Source organism: Ixodes scapularis, unplaced genomic scaffold (assembly GCF_016920785.2).
Source record: "Ixodes scapularis isolate PalLabHiFi unplaced genomic scaffold, ASM1692078v2 PGA_scaffold0__279_contigs__length_252992795, whole genome shotgun sequence".
In the NCBI taxonomy this organism is placed as follows: Eukaryota; Metazoa; Arthropoda; class Arachnida; order Ixodida; family Ixodidae; genus Ixodes; species Ixodes scapularis.
In genome coordinates this window covers 238,793,133-238,818,492 of record NW_024609835.1, presented here as the reverse complement: position 1 = coordinate 238,818,492, position 25,360 = coordinate 238,793,133, and the positions used below count along the sequence as shown (strand labels likewise).

The 25,360-nt window shown below is 46.4% G+C and overlaps 1 pseudogene; it reads right to left on the bottom strand.

Moving 5' to 3' along the window:
- Window positions 1-799: 799 nt before the first annotated feature.
- On the bottom strand, window positions 800-1,303 carry LOC115313709 (annotated as a pseudogene).
- Between the last annotated feature and the right edge of the window lie 24,057 nt (window positions 1,304-25,360).

The window sequence follows — 25,360 nt, the reverse complement described above, 5'->3', positions numbered from 1 at the left end:
CACAGAAAAACTGTGTTGGACCAAATGGGAGAGACTGTCTTCCTCCCAACCTCCGACTGAACCAGATCCGAGAACGTGCCTAACGAAAAGCACCGGGCCATCGACGGATCCGAAAGACCACCTGAGGAAGTTGAGGGGCTGCTGAAAGACGAACGGAACATGGTGGCGTACACCGACGCAGGGATGAGCCCGGACGCCTGCTTTAGGGTGTGCGCGAACGTGGTCTACGGGAGTCCGCGAGGACCCTAGACGACGACGAAACTTATCATGCACTGCGCAAGCGAAGCCAACGGAGTTAACGATGAAAAAGGCCGAAGTAGCCTCTTGGACCTCGACTCTACCTCTTGGTGCTCTTTAGGGCGGGAATCAGAGGTATTGAGCGCTATTCCCTGAACTTTGAGGGCAGTGGTTTGGTCTACTAGAGGCTTGTTCAACATATCTACAATGAGGTTCAAATGAGTGAGAAAGTCAGCACCCAATACTGCGTAGGCGACGTCCATGAGTAAAAATACCCATCGGAAAACTCTTCGCAGTCCGATCTCGATTGTCACAACTCGCTCACCGTAGGTTGAAAATAATTTCTTATTGGCAGCCTGAAGGGGCGAGTGGAGTTGCTGAGGCTGACGAGGAAGTGCAGATGAAGGCAGTACGCTTACCTCAGCGCCAGTGTTCATAAGGAAACGCTGACCAGTATCGCAATCTGTGACAAAGAATAAGCGACCAACATCCGTCCCAGCACCATTCGCCGCTTCTAGTGGTGGGAGTTGACATTTTCCGTCACTGCACACGATGGTGTGCAGTTTCGGGCCCTGTTTCCGAATGTCGGGTGGTACCAGCAGACTCTGGATTGCGGTGAAATTGAGAGTTACCGAGGATAGCGTTCATTGTTGCGTTGAAGCGATGTCGATCGAGAGCGCAACGAAACTGCAGCTATTTCGCTTCTGAGCTCACTTAACTTTCGTAGGAAAACATCCCGTAGCTGGTGCAGCTCTGTAGAGAAATTTGTAGATAATGAATCAACAGATGCTCTTGACGATACTGATAGCAGCGGCGTGGCAACCTCCATAATGGAGTCTGCCAGCAGTGCCAGGGCGGGCAACTGGAGGTATGACGTCGCGGCAAGCACCATGCGAACATTGGTCACTAATCGTCGAAGAAATAGTTCCTTCAGAAGTGACGTGAGGCATGATGCTGCTCTCTCGCCGAGGGGCTGTTGGGGGCGTCTGGGCAGCTGCGACGGTTTGCGGTCGCCGAGTTCTTCGCTTGTCAGCAGTTGGTGTAGTCGGCGCTGTTCAAATTTCGACGTGCGCTTCACCAGTTTCGCCTTCAAGGTGGTGTTAGGTTCGTTGGGTAGTGAAACAAAATCTAAATCTCGTACTTCGGCCGCTATTTCGGATGGAAGAGCGGCGACGACGTGGTGGAACATGCGGATTTGCGAAGTGATGCGATACGTGGAAAACTGGTCAGCGGTCCAATACTTTGGTAGACGAACGTGTACGGATGAGATTTAGCCTGCCATGAAGTCTTCGTTGTTGCTCATGACGGTGCACCGAAGGCGAAGGTGCTTTGTTCGGGTCACCACTAATAACCTGTTTAATGCTCATAGAATAACGAAGTGGTTCCGAATGATATCTGCTGCGGAAAATCCACACGAGTTCTCGTCAGTCTCGAGCTCTGGTCCTCATTCAGGATTCGTCGTTGTCTCCCACTAAGGTGCACTACAATCGCAAGAACAAAAAATGCTCCCGAGCTCTTACATTAATACATCTGTCCATCTGCGCATTATACACTTCACAACAGGAAACGGTATTTTATAAACGTCCCCGACAGCACATGCTACATATTTGAAACGATGCTTTATCCCACACCCTACACGCTGAACTCCTGGTCTTTCAATGAAAGTACACAATCGAGATAACTTGGAAGGCACTGAAAACACTATAGGGACATTGTATTTATCAACTACATTTTTAATCCTGCGGCAGAAGCTGTGCAAATATGGTATTACCACCGGTCGAGAAGAGGTTTTTGTCTAATGTTGTTAAGTATGCCAAGGGGATTTCTGAACAATTTTAAGAGACTTCGCTACCCTCCCTATGACATGTTTCGGGTAGCCTGCTGAAATTAACCTATCGACTTGGACTAGAAACCTGTTAAAACTTGTGTGACCACAGCATTCCAATGAAGAAGCTTTCAAACGTAATTTTGGAATGCCTATTTTTACAACTTAAAAGTGCTTAGATTCCTAGCTAAAGAGGCACTTTTCTGTTCTAGGCTCCTAAGCCCAGCAGAGGGGATTAGGTTCAAGACGAATGTTTAGGTCCAAACATTGCAAAGCATTTTTACTTTGAAACTCATTCTTAAACCGTAAACCTCTAGAGCACTTCCGAAGGGTATCTAATGACTCTGAGACCAACTCAGCTCTTTTGGAGCCCTACGTAGGGTTTAACACAATTCGGTAATCCTCAACATACCTGAAGACTTAAAAAATGACCATAACCTCTCTGCAATTGCGCAATCACAACCTGTAGGTAGATATCACTTAATAGGGAGTTTTAGAATAACGTAAGCAATTTTAGCGCACCCTAGCGCTAAATTTAGCGCTTGTATTAGCGCCCGCGACGCAAGAGAGTTTTAGAATAGCGTTTCTCCGTCGCGACGCAAAAGCCCAAGCATCTCGCGCTTGCGACGCCACCAAGATACAGTCACAATTTTTATTTCACACACAAAATGCCGTAACTTTAGAAAGAAACAAGTTTTTTGGTCCAGAGTACCATTTTAGATTTGTTTAAACACGAGAATGCGACGCGAGCGGTTGACCGGTCGTGCCCGCCTGCGTCGCCTCGGCAAGAGAGGTCTCGCGTATCGACTTTCGCACATCGTACCTTCGCCGAGAAGTGTTCGCGCGTCACAAGCATCAAGATGCCGGTGATCTTTGGCAAACCGAGTACAAATTTGTCTCGTATTGAAAATCGCAGTCGCGAAGATGCCGCCGACGTCTCACTCACGACGCCGCCAAAGCAGCCGCCGACATAATCCCTGAAGCCGCCATTTTTGCTAAACTCTGCTCGTGTTGGCTTTAGCCAACTTCTCATCATGAATCCTCCTTGGAGAAGCGCAAAGGCGTTTTGCGTGCTCGCTAAAATTGCGCACGCAAAGCGCAAAACCTGGTTTGCGTTCGGAGCATGCGCAGTGGCGACGACGCTATCCTTTGCGTGCGAAAAGCTTTAGCGTGCGCTATTCTAAAACTCCCTAATATCGGACCAACACTAGACCCAATGCAGATTCATGATTTTTGAAGAAACATGTTGCCCTCAAAAGCCATAAAAGTTAAATTTAAGTAAAAGCGGAGACGGTCCAAAAGCTTGTCCACTGAAATACCAGTTTAATTATGGAAGGCCACCAAACCGTTCGTCAATGCGAAGTTCGACCGCTTGATTGAGGCCCGTCATGGGGAATAGAGTAAAAAAGGTCTTTCACGTAAATAGAAACCAGATCACAACTTCGAGGGCTGCCATAGCTTAGGTAATCTACGAATTCTTTAGAGTTTTGAATAAAAAAAAAGTGAAAGCCGTTTACAACTCCCAATAACGCCGAATTTGAGCACAGCTCTTGAGGAGGAGGGGGGAAGGGTACTGGAGTGGTGGGTCTCGTGACCTTGGGGGTGACGTGACGATGCTGATGACGTCATCAGTGACGTCACTAATGACGTCATCAGGGACGATAACGATGCGGATACCGATGACGTCATCAGTGATGATAACGATGACGATGCGGATACCGGTGACGTTATAAGTGACGTCACTGATGATGTCATCAGCGATGATGACGATGACGATGCGGATGCTGGTGACGTCATCAGTGACGTCACTTATGACGTCATCACTGACGATGACGTCATCGCATCGTTATCAGTGATGATGACGATGACGATGCGGACGACGGTGACGTCATCAGTGACGTTACCGATGACGTCATCAGTGACGATGACGTCATCAGGGGGTCACGTGACCTCGGGGGGAGGGGGTCACGTCACGTGACCTCGGGGGAGGGGTTCACGTGACCCTGAGGGGGGTCACGTGACCTCGGGGTGGTCACGTGACCTCGGGGGCACGTGACTTTGGGTGCCACGTGATCTTGGGGGTCACGTGACCTCTGGGGGTCCGTGACCTTGGGCTGACCTTGGGGGTCACGTGACCTTGGGATGACCTTGGGGTCACGTGACCTTGGGGTGACCTTGGTTACGCCGACGCCGACGGCGACGCCGACGCCGACGCCGACGCCGACGCCGACGCCGCTCAAGCCGGGAACGGGCCCCTAAGAGCTGCGCTCTAAAAAATAAAGATGTTTACAACTCCTTGGAATGCCAAATCAGAGCACAGCTTTTGAGGAGCAGGAGGGGAGGGTATGAAGGGGAGAGTATGCCCCTCCTCCTCATCCGTACCCTCTCCTCCTTTCTCCTCATCAACTCCTCCCGTGCTCCTCGCCTCCTCCCCCTCTTTCTTCTCCTCCTCCCTCCTCCTGTTCCCCCTTTCTCCTCCTCCTCCTCTCCTTTCGCATTCTCCTCCCCCTCCTACTCCCCTTCTTCTTCCCCCTCCCCCTCCTCCCTCCTCCTCCGTCACGCGCGGTGCATTATGGGAAACATCCCATAATGCAACGCACGCGTCACCGCGGTGCATTATGGGACGTTTCCCATAGTGCACCCCGCGATTACACCGACGGCGACGGCGACGCCGACGATGACGCCGCTCAAGCCGTTAACGGGCGCCTACGAGCTACACTCTAATAAGGATCAGCTAACTTCAACGACGATAGGTGCTGCTGGAGATACTTGGAGACATGCAACTGCCATGACGCTCTTTGCGTATAAATCGCAGTGAACGGCACAACGTCCTTATGGGTCTCCACCGAGAAGAAAACCTTCAAATTGAAACAGCGAGCCTCCAGTAGTGACTTTTGAAGCCTTTCTGATCCAAGCTGTTTACACAGTTGTTCAGCAGGCACCTTCACCATGTCCAAAACCACATCTGGAACAGGTTTGCACTTTTTTGACATGGCTTGAGTAGACTTTTCCTTAAATATGTTTTCTGGCACAGCTACAAATCTACCCTCCTTATCAGAAACCAGCAGCTTTAACCAAAAGTTTTTGAAAAAAGAAAGAATAGGTCCGAAATGAAATCGATGAACAGATTTTCTGGTGTCCATACTTAAACTTCCTACTCAGTTCAGTACACAATTGTCTTTTTTTTCTCAGCAACAGTCTTCTCAACTATCCGTTTTACAAGGGACAGTATTTCTGGGGGCTTCATTAGGAGCTCAGTAGCATACTTTGGACCCTTACTCAATATGTTTGTGATAGAAGCAGGTGTAGTTGCATCACCTTAAAACGCAACACTGTTCCCTGCACGAGGCGGGTTTTCGTGTTTCTTAGGGAACCTGTGGCACGTAGATGCAACCATGAGAACTTGGTAATTTTAACTAGATTTTAACGAAGTGTCTTTTATGATTGGTTCGGCGATAATAAATCACGTGCATAAACACGACGAATATCATGATGGTGACCCTTTGACGCTTGGTGCCATAGGCTCGTAGCGTCGTCTGTGTCTGGACTTAAAGGTGAAACGAAGCACAGGCGGTATTGCCACGGGCGTGACGGAGTTGGCAACGAACGCGGCTTTTGCACAGAGGAATGGGGTTTGAACCCCGCTTGGCCCGGATCCTTTTTATTAATTTTGTAGCCTTCTAAGAAATCCCAGCCCATTCTCGAGTATCATCGACTGGTCTTTTTCAGAACATTCTTGAACGTGTTGCGTGTATGACTGCACCAATAACTTGCTGCTTCGGGTCACTCACCCTTCCGTCGCTGACGCAGGATGCGTTGTACCTTTTTTTAAATGCTTGCATGCATAAGTTTGCCTCAGTAAGCTTGTATTTTTTGTTTTAAATTAATTTGCTCATTTTATTGGTTACGGCATTGCACCTAACGGAAAGTGAGTATACATACAAGCGTTTAAAAGGTTAAAGTGCCTGAAATACATAAGCTGACAAGCTATCCCTAGATACAGATAGGTAAAAAGACAACCCCGAATAATAACATGCGTTCTATTTCCCATACTCACACACAACGCAGTCTCGTCTGGAGGAACCTAACTATATCGCACACCGAGTAAGCTATAACAAGTATAGGAATGCGTGCGATGAATTCTGCGAAATCGTTTAGAAGCTCCGATATACTTCCTTAGAGCCAGTATCGCCATAAATTTAGTAACGGAGAATGAGAACGTTACCAGTATGTTGCACCCGCATGGCTCATTATCTCATTTTTTTTATCTTTGAAGTTACTGTTTTGTTTTGTTTCTTCACTGGGCACACACTCAGCTTTGCGGGAATTCGCACGCGGTATAGAAGTTCAAGGGGGATATGTAACACGGAGAGAAATAAGTGGACTGGAAGTGCTTGTTGCAAATTTCTGGCCATGCGTCTTCACCTTGTATTTAATGAATTCTGCTGTACACGTTTTCGCGTACAGTAGAACGAGTGGCTGACTGTGAGCATGCAGTGAACAATCTAAATCATCAGGCTGCAACGCTAATGAGCAAAATAGATGATCTCGAAAACCGCAGTCGCCGGAATAATTTGATTGTATATGAAGTCAATGAACGTAAACAGAAACGCCAAATTCTCTCCGGGAGTTTGTCTTGACAGGAATATTTGAGGAGAAGCTGGGCATTGAGGTCGGTAGCCTCGAACGTATCCATCGTTTGGGTAAAAAGACACCAAACAAACTTCGCCCTATAATTTTGCGTTTGTTTGACTTTAACGAAAAAATGGAGCTGCTAAGAAACGCAAGGAAATTTAAGGGAACGAAAATTTCAGTATCAGAAAGTTTTTCGCTTAGAATTCAGAACATCCGGAAACAGTTATGGGCAACTGTTAGAGATAAATGAAAACCCGAAGATAAAGTATATCGTAAGAATGATAAGTTGGTTATTAGTCAGGATGTGGATGTGTGGGATGGCGAAAATTGTCGAAGGTGTAAGCTTACGGGCGCTGGGATCGATGACGTGAACGAGGCTCAAGATGATTTTGCTAGCTTTTCCCAGCCCGGAAGAGGACTGGAAAGTGCTAGCAGGCTACGTGCCTGTCACCGGCCTGCAGACAGGCGCGTAGCCTGTCAACAGGCCGGTGACAGGCGCGTAGCCTGTCACCAGGCCGGTGACAGGTTACTTGAAGAAACACGCGAAAGACTGGCTGGTGCCAAAACTATTTCGTGGGACCATGACCGAGTACGTTGAAATGAACAAGACTATTTCACCCGTGCGCGTAAAAATCAGGCAGCGACATCTTCTAATTCGCAGACACTGTCAGAAGCGTCATAGCTACGTGCAAGAAGCAGTGGCAAACATGTTACTTTTTTTTCATCTGTTTCAGTTACGTTTAATAACATAAGAAGTGTTATGAATAAACGAGATGAGCTTAACTCTGTTGTAAGCTCAAAGAACGAAGACCTAATTTTTCTTACGGAAACATGACTCAGTAAACATGTCTGCAGCTTTGAAATGTTTTAAGGAGATAAAACATGTCATGTATATCGTTTTGACAGAGATGGTAGACATGGGGGCGGCACGCTCATAGCCGTATCACAGAGCCTACCTTCATTTTGCGTAGGCGTTGCTTCCAATCTAGGAATGGTTTGGGCTTGTATCACTTTAAATAACACAAGAATTTTACTGTGTGTCTGCTACCGCCCCCCCCCCCCCCCCAAATAGCGCAGTGACATTTATTGATGATTTGCATGACGTTATGAATTTTATTGCTTGTCAGTATCCCAGTTTTTCTATTTTTTTATTAGGAAATTTTAGTTTTCCTGATATCATGCGGTCTGATCCACCTTCTTTTCAACCTGTTTAAACTCAGAGTCAACATCTTTTGGTTCTTTGTGCGCTTTTATTTTGACACAGCTGGTTACGAAACCAACAAGGTATGCCAATGATACAGCAAACACACTTGATTTAATTCTGTCGACAGACCCTGACCTTGTATCCTCCAGGCTTAAGTGATCACTCGTTGTTAAATTTTGATCTGAAAGTTGCTCCCCCAATCATTATTAAAAAATTAGAGCTTATTTCTGACTACAATAAGGCCAATTTTGATCTTATTAACCAAAAACTGTGCAGCTATTTGGACATATATCTGCCACAATTTGATCAACGAAGCATGCAGGAAAATTCGAGATTCTTTTGTTTAAAAGTAAACGAACTGATTGATGCGCATGTACCCGTCAGGCGTATTCAATCTGAGGCTAAAGCACCGTGGTATACTAACACCCTAAAACGTCTTTCCAATAAAAAAACAGTGACTTTTGCGTTTCGCTAAATTGCGTAGCACGATTGGTCGGTGGGAAGCATACTTTGCGGGTGACGTCGAATATTCCCAAGCTGTATCTGACGTCAAAGAAAATTTGTTTAAGAACACTTTACCGAGTCTATTGTTAAATGACCCCAAAAAGTTCTGGAAGACTGTTAACATGAATGACGACGGCTTAATTTCTCTTAGCGATGAGTCTGGGGCGTTAATCCCTCCGGCAGAATATCCATCAATGTTTAATAATGTTTTTTTTCAAATAGTTTTTCTGTAGGTGATGGAAATGTATTGTATGACGTTCTACGTTGTGAGATTAGCCCTATGTTTACATTTTCTATGGAGCCAACTGGAATTGTAAAGTTAATTCATGCTTTGAAAGCATCATCGTCATGTGGAAGCGGTAATATTAACTCAAAATGTCTAAGACAAACTAAAATGTACTCATCCTTTTTTTTTTTGGCCAAACGTTTCCAGCAATTTCTTGAGTGTGGAACACTCCCAGTAGAATGGCAAACTGCGAAGGTGGTTCCACTGCATAAGTCCGGTAACAAGCATTCTTCATTAACTTATCGACCCCTTCACAACAACAAGTATTCCCGGTAAAATAATAAAGCACATACTGTACTGTCATATTTTTAATTACCTAGAATCAATTTTTTTTCAGCCTTGCTCAACAGGTTTCTGTCGCTCATTTTCTTGTGAAGCGCGGCTGCTTCATTTTACCCATTGTTTGCATGCTATACTGGACAAAAACCATCAGGCTACTGTATTTTTCTTTATTTTGTAAAACATTCGACAAGGTTAATCATAAGTTACTAATGATTAAACTTTCTTCATCAAACCTAGATTCTAATTTGTTAACCTGGTTGGAACACTTGCTTACCAACCGCTCACAATATGTAACTCTAAGTGGCATTAATTCATCCCTAGCTGATGTGGTATCGGGCGTGCCTCAAAGTTCGGTTTTAGGCCCGCTTCTTTTTCTAATATTCATTAATGATTTACCAAGTTGTGTTTCTTCCTGCATGCATTTATACGCAGATGACTGTGTAATTTATCGGAAAGTTCATGATGATGATAATGAACGCATTTTGCAATCTGATTTAAATAATATTACTCTTTTGTGAAAAAATGGCGTAAGGGACTGAACCCTAACAAATGCAAACTAAAGCGCGTTTCCCGGCAAGGCGCACGCCCTTCAGCATATACACTAACCGACATTCAACTTGAATCTGTAAACTCATACCGGAATCTGGGTGTTCCCATATCGTCGACATTAACCTGGAAGCCTCATACCGATATAATAATCGTCAACGCTAACCGCATGTTAGGATACCTACGACGAAACTTCAGAACGGCCCCAGTTAACTTAAAACTTCTTCTTTATAACACTTTTGTACGGTCAAAATTGGAATACGCAGCCTCTATTTGGGATCTTAACCACGCCTTTCTACATAAAGCTCTCGAACTAGTTCAAAATAACGCTGTTCGTTTCATTCTTTATAATTATAATCGAACAGCCAGCATATCATCAATGAAGTCCAGTTTGTTGTTACGCTCTTTGTCATTGCGCAGAACGTTTTTTCGACTTGGCCTGTTTCATAAAGTGTATCAGCATCAGTCACTGCGAGACCATATCTTTACATTGCCTAACTATTATTCTTCCTGTCTGGAACATCCGAATAAAGTTGGGTTAACACGTCGCCAAACAAACACTTTTTTTATTCATTTATCCCACATACATCAACCGACTGGAACCACCTTCCAGCAGATATCGCAACTATACAGGATTATTTTTGTTTTCGCCAATCTTAGTTTACATTTCTGTTTGATGAGCCAACATGAGTCATTTTATTTTGTTTATTTTGTTCGTAACAACAGATATTGTTTACTGCTTTTGGCAATCGCAGTGTATTTTTGAAATTTGAATTTCTTGCCGATTGTTTTTTTTTTTGTCAGTTTGTTTTATTTTTGTTTGATTTGCCCCTCCCCTCTACAATGCTTCGGCACTTGAGGGTACGTATAATAAATAAATAAATATATAAATCATCCACTTTTTACCAGTTAATCTCTGGTTGAGCAGTTTTTATGTTGTCGCGATACCAGTGCGATTTTCGGAAGACCCATTGCAATTCGCAGAGACTTCAAAGAGGAGAAATGCACACCCAGAAGTAGCCTGACCTGGTGATGATCAGATAACACAAACTGAAGCATTCGTAGGGTTGAATTTAATAAATTCAATCAAGACCATGCCGTTTGGCTTGCTAGCCGACGCTTCTACCATGAACCAAACCTATCCTAGATTTTCTATAATCTGAATCCTTGCCCTGGAGGCTTCTAAAACGGGGATATTTCAATGCATTCATGTAATGAACGCTAAGCACATCTACCACGAACCAAACGCATTCTAGACTACCTGTAATCTAAATTCTAGCCTTGGAGGCTTCTAAAACAGAGATATTTCAATGCATTTATATAATGAACGTTAAACACATCTACCATGAACCAAACGCATCCCACATTTCCTGTAATCTAAATCCTAGCCCTGGAGGCTTCTAAAAGAGGGATATTTCAATGCATTCAAATAATGAACGCTAAACCAATCTTGATATGTAATTGTGACTAGATAACAAAGTGGCCGTGTTTCAATGTTTGATATCAGGATTAATTAATTCCTGCGGCGCCATCTTTGTCTTGTTCTAAATACCGTGCGTCCTTTGACTTTCGTTTCGCATAAAGCGCAACGTCATTGTGCGATTACATCAACATACCACTTAGATGTTGTACTGGGCATCAGCACTTTCTCCACTCGGACGAGTCGAGGGCGTAAAACAATAACGCAATTTTCGAGCCTCGCACTTTGTCTTATACATATTGACCAGGCATCGCTCGTTCCTTTTTCGTGCTTCTTTACGACAAGGTTATGGGACTACCAATGCTAAGCGGAATATGAATCGCAGATATTATTCATACTACACCTTGAACAGTAAAGAACCGAGCACATGCTTCCTGTAATACTATGGTCCCTAGAACGCATCTCCGACTGGTGTGCTTACCGCGCCCCAAAGAGTGGCCCCCAGTTACCGCCCGATGACGTCATAAAGGTGTCATGTTTTTGCAGGCCGCGATCCCGCTGGTATCACTGCAGTGGTGGTGGATGTGGAAGACGTCTGTTCTGCCACGTGTTACGCTTCAGCTTGAGAGTTTACAGAATCTTCATCAGCAGGGAGTTGAGATAAAGCGACGCCAGCGACACTCGCGTTCGCCCGTACTCCTTGGTGAGATTTCAATCAATCAATCAATGAAAGCTTTATCTTCCAGAAACACTGGAAGGAGTCCCAGACAAAAAGCTGTTGAGACAGCTTAACTGGGTCTGGAACCCTTATTTCAAGCCCCCACCTCCGAAATCGCCACATATGATAACATGGCACGCCGGATTCTATGGCGTATTTCGTTTGCACTTGGGGACACATTTTTATGCATGGGAGGGATAGGGCGCAGAGCACACCGATTGAAGTGCGTTCTAGGTACCATAGCTATCACAGAGAAGGACATGTATTCCCAGATTTTAAGCGGGTGAAGAAAAAACATGCTTTCGTTGCGGTTGAATCAGTAATGGGTGCCTTATACTTTGCGGCCTTGTTAGTTGTTTCTTTGTGCTCTTCGTAAAAAGCTAAGCTCTCCTTTGGGGAACTTTTTCGTTGTTTTTCATTTGCTGTTAGCTGCCATCTCGAGTTCAGAAATCAGCCCACTCGCTTGCGAGCGGGGGTTGTTTACAAGACGGAAGGAAGGTTGCTCCAGTGGGAACGTCTCTTTGGGGGCGGAAGTGAAGGTCCAAAGCAGCGGGCACAAAGTTTGCGTGAAGTATTCCAAGATCGGTCGCAAGTATGTGTCGCTTCCGAGGTTGAATGAGGCATATTTAGCTTCTACACCTCACATTCACGTGTTTGCATTGTCTTTATATGGAGTCATATGCTGCTATAAGGGAGGGAAGGTTTTATTGCTAGACGCCTCTCCCCACATAAAAAAAATAAACTTGAGCTTGTTCTAAGTATAGAAATTTAAATACTGGCCGCCTTACTGCTGGTTGGCTTCCACAAGTAGTGCAATTTTACAGAGATGTTCCGCTAGTGATAAACTTCCTTTTGATTTTGAACACACGTGTTTAACTGCTACGTTGTTTATAACGTAAAATATGTTTGCATATTTGTTCTCGTACTTTCAGTACATTTGTATGAAAGTAGTTAAACACAAAAATGTTATAATAATATAGAATTTGCTCGTTCAGTGCGTCATCTTAAGACCTGTTCATCATTAGTGTCCATTGCATGAGAAGTTGTAGGCTTTGCATCAGGGGGGGAAATATTCATGTAGTTTTTGTCGTCCGCTTGAACTTTCTCCTATCATAACCTCATTATATGGTCGCTAGTATTTTAGCTATGTGAAAAGAGAAGGAAAATTCTAATTCCCTACCAAACTCGAGGGGGACCCTGGCACGAAAACGGCGTTGTTCAACGTTCACGGCCATTAGAAAAAAAAAAAAAACGTTCAGTAGGCCGGGAATGAAAGTAGGGCTAGTACGTTCGTCAGCAAAACGTATCCCAGCACCGAGAGGGCGTCGCACGTGCAGCCTGAAAAAGCGCGACGTCACTCTACTGGCAAATGGGCAGCGCTACCGCTCAGGCACCCGTTCTCATCGCATCGTCTTCGGTGGCTTCGGGCTCTCAACGCGCTTCCATCTTTTTTTAAAGGCCGTCACTGAGGAGCCCCGACGAACGCGTGAGATCCACCGGGACGGGCCTCTTTCTCTTGGGCGGAAAAAGAGAGAAAGAAAAATGTTGGAGGGAATGAAAATTGCGGCAGTGTTGCACAATGGCAGGCGCGGGCTTCACGGACACGCAGGCATGGGATTCCTCGCCCGAACACGGAAGGTTAAAGAAGGAAAAAAAAAAAGACGGGAAAGCGGTCGTTTGTTGCGTGAAGAAAGAAGAACCACGAGACAGGGTCAGTGCCGCTAGGGATGGGCAGCACAATGGGAAGACGCTTCCACCGTCGGGAGGCTCCCTGATCATGACCCGCCAAGAGTATTAATCACCGTTATTATGATGCACGCAAGCCGTTACCTTAATATCCCCCCCCCCCCCCAAATCCCCTCCTAAAAAAAAACAACATATATATAAAAAGATACGGAGCGTGGAAGAAGGGGTCGAGGAACCCTTTTGCTATTTCGGGGGAGGGGGCTGCTACCAAATTACGCGTATTTCCTTTTACTGTTTCGAGTTTTCTTTTTTTTTTTTTTGTGGGATGCAGTTGCTGCAGACGGCGGTCAATGCTCCGAGCACGAGTTCGGCACTCGCGTGATCAAACAGGCTGTTTGTGTGTTGCCTACTGCTGGATAGAAAATCTCACGATATGGAACAATTTCATTTAAGATTTTCTTGATTGGGAAGCTGCGTTGGAAAGGTGCAAGACTGAGACGCATCGCGTTTTGCGCAAGTAAACAATCATTTTTTTTTATTCAGTTATTTTAGACAATAGAGTTTTTCTGCAGCATCAAAGTAAACGACCAGATGGTTCTACGAGGCCTCGATGCCGCTTTTTAGTAGAAATGGAAAAATAGTTACTGTCGACAACGCAACAAAATATAAAAAAAACGCTCTGATAAAATTTCAATTTGGTGCACTAACAAACGTATTACGGCAACAAGTAACAATAAATTGCGAATATCAAGTCGCAGAAGAACAATTCATACCAAACAGTCGTTTCAGCTTCAATTCGATTTTCTCTTTATGGTTCGATTCCAATCAATGTTTCCTTCTCTATGCATTTAAATTTGTATGTAGAAGTACTATTTGTGATAAGTTTTTGAAGTTTACTACACGTGTATAAATAGTACGGGATTTGATACATCAGGTTTTGTGTGACTCTGTTTGTCCTAATTGCAGTAAGTATGTACCAATCACGTCGTGTGTCATTGTAATACCTATCATGTCGTATGTCATAGTCCACGTCCTGTGAATGATACATTCACAGGACGTGGGCGTTCTGAATTTTAGGGTGCTGGCGCCATGCAGAATTCAATTGTATATACACATAATGGTTTGTTTTTATTGTATTTATTCGGATAGGAGGAGGGAGGCAGGAGCGGTGTTGTTTTGTACGTTTCTCATATGACGTGTCATCTGAAATATTGGACGCCGGTCCCGTTTTCGTGAATTCCGGGGCAGTAAATATGGTTTTAAGTAGCGAAGATGTTACAAGCAAGTTCTGCCGCAAAACAGAGCTGCATGACGAAGGACTCACAAAAGACGCAAGAGCCTGACTAGACAGCTGGGTTTTATTCTCGTCGAACGGCACACCAGCCCTAAATCCTGAACCGAAAGCCTTGAGAATTTGTGAGCCTTGACGGTATCGGATATGAAACTGTCAGCGATATGTTTTATAAAGAAATGTGTGAGAAACTGCGAATTTTAGACCAGCATGTGTTAAATCTTTGCTCTCTAAAAGAAATAGGGTCGTTGTCTCTGCGCATGCGCCGACGTCAAAACGAGTTTTTGCTTCGTGCGTGGCGATACTGCTATTTCTTTCAATACGCGAAGCTTCAGCGTAGGCTATTCTAAAGTTCGTCAATGTTTGAAATAAAACAACGCACCTTAATCTATGCGTTAACACTGCTAAGGGAGGCAATACATGCGAGTTTTTCTTGATCCGTAAAGGCTCTTAGTGACGCAGTGCTCTTCGATTCGCATTATTGTTTTCACACCCCTAGATTTCAAACGATTGTAAGTATTCGATATCAATCACAACCAGTTAGCAACATATGAGTATAGCATTTTGATCACTAAAATATGTGGGCACTATTAGAAATTTATAAATACGTTGGGGGGGACTCGAAACAAAAATGTAGTTTTTTTTGTGCGAAATTGAACTACACAGTGCCGAAAGCCTATTACTCACCCAAAGGTAGCGCTAAGGGTCCGAACACGATGCCAAAGTTTCAGCCCGAATCAATACCTTATTCAAAAAATATGTGATTTTCTCTGAAGATATCCATTGGAAAATGGCGGCCTACGGAGCTTTTGAATGCATGGAGCTCTATGGCGCCAGTAACTAAAAAAGGAGAAAAATGGGCTTACTATTTTCATTGAAATTTGTGGGTTTCTTTATGAAGGTTGTTTTTTTTTTTTACTAATCGCCACCCGATCATTATGCGCTCCGCTCGTCACCCCGGGAGTGACATAGCACAACGAGAAGACAGCGAATGGGTTTACTGCACATCCCGGTTGCCCGTCGTCGAGAGCCGGCAGTCCAGGAGCACCGACCCTTGTTGTCGCCCGTCGTTCAGAGCTCACAGTCGGAGTCCGTGCCCAGGCCTGCGGATCGCCCTTCCCACACCAGCGCTTCGTAGGCTGACTGTCCCAGGCTTTCACTGCCCGAGTCTCGTTGCGGAACCACCCCGGGATCGTCGTGGCCTAGGCCAGATGGCCAGGGCTCGCCGTTTCCACCGGTCCGGAATTCGAACCTCGCTGGTGGACCACTCTGGGGTTTGCCAAGGGCCAGGCCAGGCAGCACGGCTCCGACGTTCCTGCCCAGCTCCAGTCTCGCTCATCTCGCACTGTTGAGCGCCAGCTCGTGACTTCTCCGCCGACCGCCTGTAACGTGCCCTCTGCCTCGTCTTTCACTCTCAGCTGCCACAAATGTTAGGAAAATCGATCATAGCCTTTGAATAAAATACCGGATAGGGTTGAATTATCGGAATCTGGCTCGGACCTCTAGCGGCAGCCTTTGGCGGAGATAGAGCGTTCGGCGATGCCTTGTTGATTTTTGCGAGTAAAAAAACATTGCAATTTTATTTCTTTTTGCGGAGAAAAAAACATTGCAATATTTTTTTTCGTGGACGCCTTGTAATACTTTTAAGAATATGTGTAGATAAGAAAGAATACGTTTTCATATTGTTTTGTCACGCCGGTCTGACGGCTATAACTTATAGAAAACAAAAACGGCTTGGAGAGACGTTATACTGGCGGTACTCGAAAAACAAGGCTTAGTTTAATTTTTTTGCCCAATTAAGTTATTACCCTTAAATTTCCTGTATACGGCGAAATAACGCTATTCCACTCTACCAGCCACGCTCTTTATCAATTGTTACACGACGCCATTTTTGAGCAAAGGCATTGGTCAATGACATCATCACGCGATTCTCATACCATGCCTTGATCGGCGGCGCTTCCCTCTTATTTTCCCATCCTCTTTACCCCTGACTGTACGATGCCTTTTAGTGAAGTCACCGGTGACGAGAAAATATTTTTATTTGACACAATCCGGAATGCAAACCAAACCACTCATGCGAAAATTTCGCGTCACGCAGGAAACAAAAAAGGTCATAGCGGTTAAGGTATGAAAATTAACCAGGTAGCTTATTCTTGAAATCAAATGCTCAAAGATTACTTTGTATATACTCCAAGTGTCTCAATTTTTAGAGCCCTAGTAATTGCAATAATCATTTTACGAATGTTTTTAATGTTCGTCTGGTGACCAGGCAACAATGCTTAAGCTGGTCACACCATGGTGCCTATTAACAACGTGAACGTCACATTTAGTTGAACACACTCTACTGGCTTAGCTCGCTTGGCCAAGGTCCGATCGCACACTCTCGAGTTACTAGGCCATTCCAGAGTACATTTTCGCTATCGCCCCTTTGGTTTTTGATCTTCCAGCCTGCACGCAGGTGCGCGATCGTCGCGGGCGATGGCGATTCCGTCCCTCACAATCTCGTCGTCGTCGCTGGAGCTGGTCGCGAACTGGTCGAAGACGAAATGACCACCTTCTAACATATTCTGATAACATCGCTCAGCGATCAGTGTAGAACACTCCGCCGAAATGACTTATGCCGTAGGCCTCACCAACGCGCATGCTCGAAACGTGATTGGTGAGCGTTGAAGTTGAAGTGCGAGAGGCCCAGAGGGGCAAGCCTGTGAGCGCGTGCAAGAGGACGCCGCGCCTTAGGCGGATGACGTCACCGACCCAACCAACATGGCAGCACTTTCGAAGGACCCACTCATAAGTCGATTTATTCACGAAACTATCGCGACATTTTCAAACCAGACTTAGCAGGATTATATAAACATACAATGGGTTCTAGCAACGTATTTATCTGATTGAAGTTTGGAAGGGTCCTAACCTCTTTAATTTCATGCTGGCCTCGGCCAAATGGTCTGCGTAGAAATGATAAATGATTGTGCAGTTAATAAATTACAGTAATATAACTACTTTGATGTAATTAGTTTTGTGTAATTTTCACTTGTAATTAGTCAGTCTTTGACGGACAATAATTGTCATTTCAATATTTTAAACTAAGCACATTACTTTTCTATAATTCAGTCCAGCTAGAACTTGGTTCTAGATTCACGAACAAGCGATAATACACTTAACGTCTGCCCCATTTCAATCTTTCAAACTCGTGCAGCTGTGAACGAGCCGAGGCTCTTCTGGGAACTAATTGTTCGTACAGCTAAGCAAATGACAAACTCGTAGAAGGCAAAGAATACCCACCACAAAAAGCAAGAGCACCTTACACTGTCAGGGTGAGGTGAAACGATAAAAATTACATAATCAGAATTTCTACATAGGATATCTTAGAATAATACAAATGCGAGCCTCCACTAGATTTATTATGTGCAAAGTAACACAAATAGACCGTTTTAGCCTGGACCGCAGAAATTATTAGGACAAAACAAAATCTTGATAATGATGTTAAATATTGATTAGTTGAGTTATACCATTACACAGAAATATTGTAGGTGAGCCAAAACTAGAAAACGCAGCCAAGTGTGGAATTTAATGCACCAAATCATCATAAGTTAGGAAAAAAATGCGAACACATTTCAGTGTTGAAAACGTTATCCCGATAACATCGCTGAAGTCGGGCAGCTTTTAAAGGAAGGTGATTGCGAAATAAATGCATTACGTCTGAAAACTAACGTGTCGTGTCACGTGTTGTTCAATAAGTGTGTTGTTTTGGGGCTTAAAAGAACGAAAGACGTTTACAAATCTATGTAGTCCGAAATTAGAGTGCAGCTCTTGGGGAGGAGGAGGGGGGGAAGGGGGTACTGAAAGGACGCTACACCTTTCCTTGTTCGTACCTCCCGTCCTCCCCTCGTCCTCCTCTCATCCAATTCAGTTTCCCCACTAAATTTATCGGGGAAAATGATGTCGCGTGACTTGGTGTCATGTCACTTATGAAAAAATTCAGTTTCTTCGCTAGATTCGGCGGGAAATGTGACGTCACGTGACCTCAACACCAATTCAATTCCCTACTGAATTTAGCAGGAAATGGAACTGGTGTTGATGCCACGTGACGTCAATTTTCCACTAAATCTAGTACAGAAATCGCATTTCACAGCTGAATTTAGCAGGGAACTGAATTGGTGTTGAGGTCCCGTGACGTCACTTTCCCGCTAAATCTAACGGAAAAACCTAATTTGTCCGCTAAATCTAGTGGAGAAACTAAATTTCACCGCAAATTTAGCGAGAACTGAATTGGCGTTGAGGTCACATGACGTCAATAATGCCACTAAGTTTAGAACGGTTACGTCGACGCCAAAACCGACGCCGCAAAACCCGGAAACGGGCGCCTAAGAGCTGCGCTCCAAAAATTGTACATGTACCTTGACGGCGCTTCGTTTAGCATTCAAACTGACCATATAGCCCTCTTGTCGCTCAAAGGGCTTTAAAATTCTGCAAAACCACTCGCTCGATGGATTTTTTCGCTGCATCGCTACAAATACCATATCAAGTACAGGCGTGGAGTGACTAACCACGTAGCAGAAGCGTTGTCCCGTGCCCGATTACTCGGACAGCAAATGCAGGAGGATCCCGACTTGTTGGCACGCGCCAATTCAAAGCCAATCACACCGGATTTGCGGTGGCAAACCCCGGTGAAAAGAGAGGAACTTTGGCGGCCCAGCTGTCCAATGGACTCTGTCAGAAAGTGGTACAGCGGCTAATAAGCACAGCCGACACCGGGAGTTCCAGAGACAGTTAACTGTTACTTGCTGAGAGGCGACGGCATCTTGCTGCGGTACATCTCTCAGGCGGATGATGGGCCCTGCGGCAGGCCATTCTGGACTGTAATACCTTGCAAACTGTGCAAGTTATTAATAATATGTACGCTTGATTCCAGCCTGGCAGGCCACAGCAGTGGGAGCAAAACTTACGAAAACTTTTCCCAAATTTCAACGTGGCTAGGCCTGAGGTAGGATGTAATACCTTCGTGTATGTTGAAACGCGGCTACATGCGGCTTACCTTACCGTGCGGATCAGCCGCACGGTATGCCTTAAGGCAAAACCATGTGTTGACCAAAAACAAGGTTTAATGCTGTCAGTCGAAAGCAAGTACCCCCTGGATTGTGTTGCCTGAACTCTAAAAAAAGGGTGTAAAGGGTGTATTGTTACACCCTTTGTCCTTGTCACGATTGTGAAGGAGAAAGAGGAAGAATCAGGGAAGGGCGAGCGGCCTACAGGCAAGCCGAAAGAAAAGGAAGAAGAGGAAAGAAGAATCAAAGGGTGTACTTGGAGAAGGACGTCCTTGGCTCTGCTCCGAGGCGAGGCCACCAGTCACTGGCCACCCTCCAGTGTAGCGAAGCAACCTCACCGATCTCGAAGTCTCCGACCTAGCGACATCGCACCTAGGAGATGACCACGACAAGCAGCTGGCCCGGCTTCAGTATTCCAAGGTCGTGAGTGACGATCGACATTCAGGGCACTGGGTCACGGGGACCGATAGGGTTTGACTTTTGGGATTTACTTTCTTGTACGTAACAGTAGTGTTCTTTACATTGTAAATACATGTTTTATTATTCTACTTGCTCGGCGTCTGCCTCCACTGATTCCGTGTACCGTTCTGGTCGAACGCGACTGTCCTATATAATACACCCCGAAACTTCAATTCGACGTACTGTGCCCTACAGTCGAACACACGGCCCCAATTTCACGAGGGGCTTGATAGCCGTGTGGTACAACGTACTATAATAGCTAATGTGCGTGTTATTCACTACAAAAAAACAAAACAAAATAAAAATCGGGGTTTTCTTCGTTCTATTGCAAAAACTCAGTATTTTCTTGATGTTGTCTTTGATACTTACTTTAGCTATTTAAAAGTTTTATGGCACCGTTATCAAGCCCCTTGTAAAATTTGGGGCCGCCTGTTAGACTATAGGGCGCTGTACGTCGAAAGGAAGTTTTGGGGTGTATTATGTGGGACAAAAGGGTGTAACGTGATAACCCCTTTTCTTTTTTAGGGTGCGACGTTGTCGCTTCCTTTCCCCCAAGGCCACGCGGCAATCAATATTTGCTAGTAGTGACCGACCACTTTAGGAAGAGGGTCGAAATGCTTTACAGCGGAGCTGTTAAGGGCTAGTTTCCCCAAGATTGTGTCCCCCACAAAGAAATGAAGACACCGAGCTCTGGACACCTACCGCCATCAATGAGCGACAGCGACAAGCCATCTATCTGGTTGCCGCCGTGGCTCATAGATGGCGGCAGCCTTTCCACTCTGGCTTGCCGACTTGCGGCCGGCCATTACTTTCCATTATACAGCTCCACTAGTCTTCCTTCTTCACCAGAGTGGAAAAGCTGAAATTTTTCTTTTCGCAAGCTGGACTCAAGGTAAATTTGGGACAGCCTTCATGAGACGTTTGCACGCTTTTGCTTCACCACAACGCGCATTTCAGGCAACGCGCATTATTTTGTTAGCAAGGTGTTCGTGGAAGGCACTAACGGCACAATCTGACTTTGCCGTACCAGCTACAGGAAAATATCACGAAAAATATGAACCGCAAGCTGAAGCTGATGCTTGAACCGCATACAAAGCGAGTGAAAGATTGAGAGCAACACTGGCAGGAACGGCATTCGCTACCCGCATGACAATCAACCAGACCACGAGTTTTACTCAGGCTCAACTTAACTTCGGGAAAGAGCTCGCTCTTCCCCTTGGAAATGGCCTTCTTTGCACAGATCCAGCAGGAATGCAGCGCACCACTACGAAGTTCGAAGATCTCCGGAATTGCTTTACGGAGAACTTGAGGGAAGCTCGAGAGCGCTTCAACGTCTCGAGACCGCAGCGGGCGAACCAGTACAACAAAGAGAGGTGATATCTGTAGTTCAAGGTAGGAGATATGCTGCTGAAGAAAAGTAGGAGATATGGTGCTGAAGGCGCCACGACCTCTTTAGCGAAGAGATGGGAGGGCTCCTACTGTTACATCGCCGCCTAAGTAACGCCGGGTTAGAGGCACAATCCAAAGAACACTTTATGAAAGGAACATAATGGCTTTTTACTGATGGCTGCTCGAGCGAACACCGCGAGATCCCCCCCCCCCCCCCCCCCCCGAGTTTGTTGATGATGATTATATGGCCTCGCGGATATATACAGCATTTCTCCCCCCTAAAGATCTAAACGCTCAGGAGGTCGTCGTTGTCTGGTCGATCTTCTGAGAATCGGCACCGGTGAGGTGGTCCCTTGGTCATCCACTGCACTCGAGCGTGTAGCAGGTGAGGTGGTCCCTTGGTCGTCCACTGCACTCGGACGTGTAGCAGGTGTAAGACCTGTCGCAGGCTGGCCCGTTGGCGAGGGAACTCGTGTCCGGAGCTGATCAGCATGCCGCCGCTGCTCCCCTTGTGAAGTATCCACCGTTGTCATCCGGGCACCCTCGGACGACCGGATGACTCCAGGAACCCAGCGATCTCCTACGCCAAAATAGCGTGACCACACGGTCCTGCCAGCAAATAAAGGACGGCTGCTGCCTTTGGACGGGCGTGAGTGCGAGTGGTTTGGAAGACAGCAGTCAATCCGGGACCGAATGCGGTAGCCGAGTAACCGCTCGGATGGACGCTTCCCATCTTTTGTGGGGGTCCTCCGGTAGCGAAAGAGAAATCTCGCAAGCCTTGTTCTAAGATTGCCAGGCAATACTTTGTGAATGCCCTCCTTAACTGTGCGCACCGCACGCTCGGCTAGTCCGTTTGACTGCGGATGGTATGGAGCCGTAGTCAGGTGCTGTACGTGGTTGTCTCGCAAAAACTGTTTGAAAACAGCGCTGGTAAAGTGTGGTCCATTATCTGACACCAACGTTCTTGGCAGCCCGAACCGCGCAAAAATAACGCGGAGTGCTTCCACTGTGGTCTCGGCCGATGCCGTCTTCATCGGTACCGCCTCTATCCACCTGGTGCTTGAGTCAACTACAATTAGTATCATCTGGCCCTCCAGCGGACCGGCATAGTCTACATGAAGGCGTGACCACGGCTGGTTGGTGTCCGGCCAACTTATGGGAACTTCAGATGGGGGCATTGGAGAGGCCTGGACGCAAGTTTCGCACCTTCTTACAAGATCTTCGATGTCTCGATCAACTCCAGGGTACCAGAAGACGGTTCGAGCCATACTTTTCATGGCCGACATTTCTGGATAGGTGTCATGGAGGGCCGATAACATCCTGGAGCATGCGGCTTGGGGCAGAACCACTCGATGTCCCCAGTAGACCAGGTTGTGACTGACAGTCAGTTCATTTCTCTTGCTGAAAAAGGGCTGAAACCTCTTCTCTGTCTCAGCAAGGTGCCCTGGCCACCCCTGCTGAATCCAGATCTTCACTTGACGGAGCGACTGGTCTTGCTCAGTCATGTCTGCTAGCTGCCTAGCCGTTAAGACACCAACATTCAGGCTCTGGGTGTACAACATGTATTCCGCGGGCTCGCCATCGCTACGACATGGCGTCTGGTCAGAAACTGGCAGCCGACTAAGGGCATCGGCATTGGCATTGTCCTTCCCCTGGCTATACAGCAGATCGTACTGGAAGGATCCGAAAGAGTAAGGCCCAGCGCTGGATTCTTGCCGCAGCCATTTGTGGTGTTGCCTTGTCTGGGTGAAACAAACCTGTCAGAGGTTTGTGGTCTGTGACAAGTGTGAACCTATGTCCATACAAATAATCTCGGAACCGTGACACCACAAAGACTAAAGCAAGGGCCTCTTTCTCAAGCTGTGAATAGTTCTGTTCGGCCGGCGTTAGTGTCCTCGACCGAAAACCAATTGGATAATCTGTGCCATTGGTGCAATGTGACAACACTGCCCCTACCCCTTTTGGAGAGGCATCGCACTCCAACTTCAAGGGCTTGTTTGGGTCGAAATGCACTAGGAACCGCGCGGTCTCCAACGCTTTCTTTGTCCCAGTGAACGATTTTTCCTGTTCTCTTCCCCACTGCCATTTTGCACCTTCAGCTAGCAGCTGATACAGAGGCGCCAACTTCGTGGACATGTTAGGCAGAAATTTACTGTAATAATTTATGAGGCCAAGGAATGATCTTAGCTCGGTCACAGAAGTTGGCCTTGGCGCCTGGGACACTGCTGACAAGTTGTCTCCTGTGGGATGCAGACCCCTGGCGTCAATGCGATGGCCTAAAAATGTCACCTCCTCTTGTCTAAACTTGCACTTCTCTCGGTTGACTTTCAGTCCACTCTCTCGCAATCGCTGTAGCACTCGGCGGAGGGCAGTGTCATCATTTTTCTTTTCTGCGACAATGATATCGTCTAGGTACACTTGTACTCCAGGTAGGTCATTCAACAGGGATTCAATGCGACGTTGAATATAGTAGGCGCTGACGCAATCCCAAATGGGAGCCTGTTGAAGCAAAACATCCCTTTGTGGGTGTTAAGCACCGTCATCTTGCGAGATTCTTCGTCCAAGACCAACTGGTTGTAGGCATTCCTAAGGTCGAGGGTGCTGAAAACTTCCCCGCCGTTCAACGCAGCAAAAATATCTTCCACCCTGGGCAGGGGATACTGTTCCGTCTTCGTAGCGGCGTTGACTGTTAGTTTGAAGTCTCCACAGAGCCTGATGTCCCCGTTCTTTTTCACCACCGGCACGACGGGTGTAGCCCAGTCGGAAACTGTCACCGCTGACAGTACACCCTCCTTGACCAGTCGGTCCACTTCGTTAGACACTTTCTCACGAAGAGCATAGGGCACCGCACGTGCCTTGAAAAAACGCGGAGTGGCTCCATCTTTTATGTTCAGGTGAACTGGAGGTCCCTTGCAAAGACCTGGAGTTGGCTCAAACACGTCAGCAAAGTTGTCCAGTAGGATCCTCAATGTGTCCGGTTTGGGCTCAGCAGGCTTGGCTACATGTAAGTTTGCCAGTGTGTTTCCCGAGGAAAGCACCGGCACGCCCAACTGGTTAAATGCTTTGATCGTGTCTCTGCCACAAAGGATAGGCCCCGTGCAATTCACCACCGTTAGCGATCCTGCCACTGCCTGTCCTCCGAACTTCACTGTCATCTCTATCTTTCCCGAGATAGAAATAGGCCCCAGGTAACACGAAAGTCTCAGCTCTGTTTTCTTCAGAGTGGGCCACTCGGACTTGTGCTTCTCGTACACGTCTCGCGGTATAACGCTTACCGGGGATCCAGAGTCAATTAGCATCACGAGTGGTACGTTGTTCCCGGTCATTGTTCTATAAATGGGTCTCACTGTACTGGTGCTTGATGACTTGTGCGACACCAGCGTAACCAGCGTATCCGGCTCCTCCAATTCGGAAGCGTAATCCTCGTCCAGTGCGTTAGTCTTGTGCATGTAGCGAGGTTCCTTCTTGGCACCCCGGCAGGCCCTGGCGAGATGTCCGCGGTTTCCACACTTGAAGCAAGTAGCCCGCCGGTATGTGCAGTCTTGTGACAGGTGGAACTCATTACCGCACCTTCCGCAGGGTCCTCGGCTATCCCCGGTTTTGTTCCCAGGTTTCGGCCTGTTTTTCGGGTAGCGTCCCGACTGAACAAGGTAAGCGCCCTCTTCTACGCTAGCCTCCTGCTTCTTCATGCGCTGTGAGCTTTCTGCAGCCTTCTCAGATGCAATGGCAAAGTCTTCAGCCTCTTCAAGGGTGAGTGTCCGTCTGGTGAACAGATGTCTGCGTACGTCGTCATCACGAAGCCCACAAACCAGACGATCTCGTGTCATGCGGTG